This window comes from Penaeus monodon, chromosome 15 (assembly GCF_015228065.2).
Source record: "Penaeus monodon isolate SGIC_2016 chromosome 15, NSTDA_Pmon_1, whole genome shotgun sequence".
Taxonomy (NCBI): domain Eukaryota; kingdom Metazoa; phylum Arthropoda; class Malacostraca; order Decapoda; family Penaeidae; genus Penaeus; species Penaeus monodon.
Genome location: NC_051400.1, coordinates 14,345,061 through 14,345,727, shown reverse-complemented (window position 1 = coordinate 14,345,727; position 667 = coordinate 14,345,061). Strand labels below are relative to the sequence as shown.

Sequence of the window (667 nt, the reverse complement as noted above, 5' to 3'; positions counted from 1 at the left end):
CATCTCTTCGTGGTATCATTAGCCAGGTTCTTGCCACTTTAGGGTTGTGATTAGATCAGATACTTTACTCAGGGCGATTTCATAGTCTAGCCTACTTTTTATTGCCATATGTTGGTTTTCTTATAGTTGGTGAAATCAACTGCTGGGTGTAAGATAACACTAAACCGTAAGATAACACTAAATGGTAACATTTATAACTTCATAAAGAAATGTCTTTAGTTTTGTTGCCATTTCTCAATTTTCAAGTATTTTCTCTACAAGTAAAACAAAATTTGTGGTTGCATATCATTTCAGGTTTAATGCTTGTTCTTGTATACCCCAAAATATAGTGACCAAGGAAGAATGTATCTTGGCAAATATATATATAAAGAAAACAGAAAGGAGACATATGATTTGTAGTACATAAATTGACAGGTAATAATCAGTTATGTTATATTTAGACCCATATTTTAGCAGGGGGTTGACACTGAAAACCATCAAATGCAGTGAAATGGTAATTTTGTTTAAAGGAAATGGGAGTGTGAATTCATGTAAGTGAAAACAAGAAGTTGTAAGGTTCACTGCCAGTTTTAGAAGTTGAAATTACTAAATACACAGCACATAGGTTACTTGCAACACAGGACAGGGTGTTGAAATCTTCTGAATCAGTGATTTTGTGTCTGTGTGA

The 667-nt window shown here is 33.6% G+C and overlaps 1 protein-coding gene across 1 annotated transcript in view; it reads left to right on the top strand.

Moving 5' to 3' along the window:
- The window catches only part of LOC119581759 (E3 ubiquitin-protein ligase synoviolin B-like), a 12,763-nt gene that overhangs the window by 1,984 nt on the left and 10,112 nt on the right, over positions 1–667 (top strand). The gene's annotated exons all lie outside the window — the stretch shown is intronic.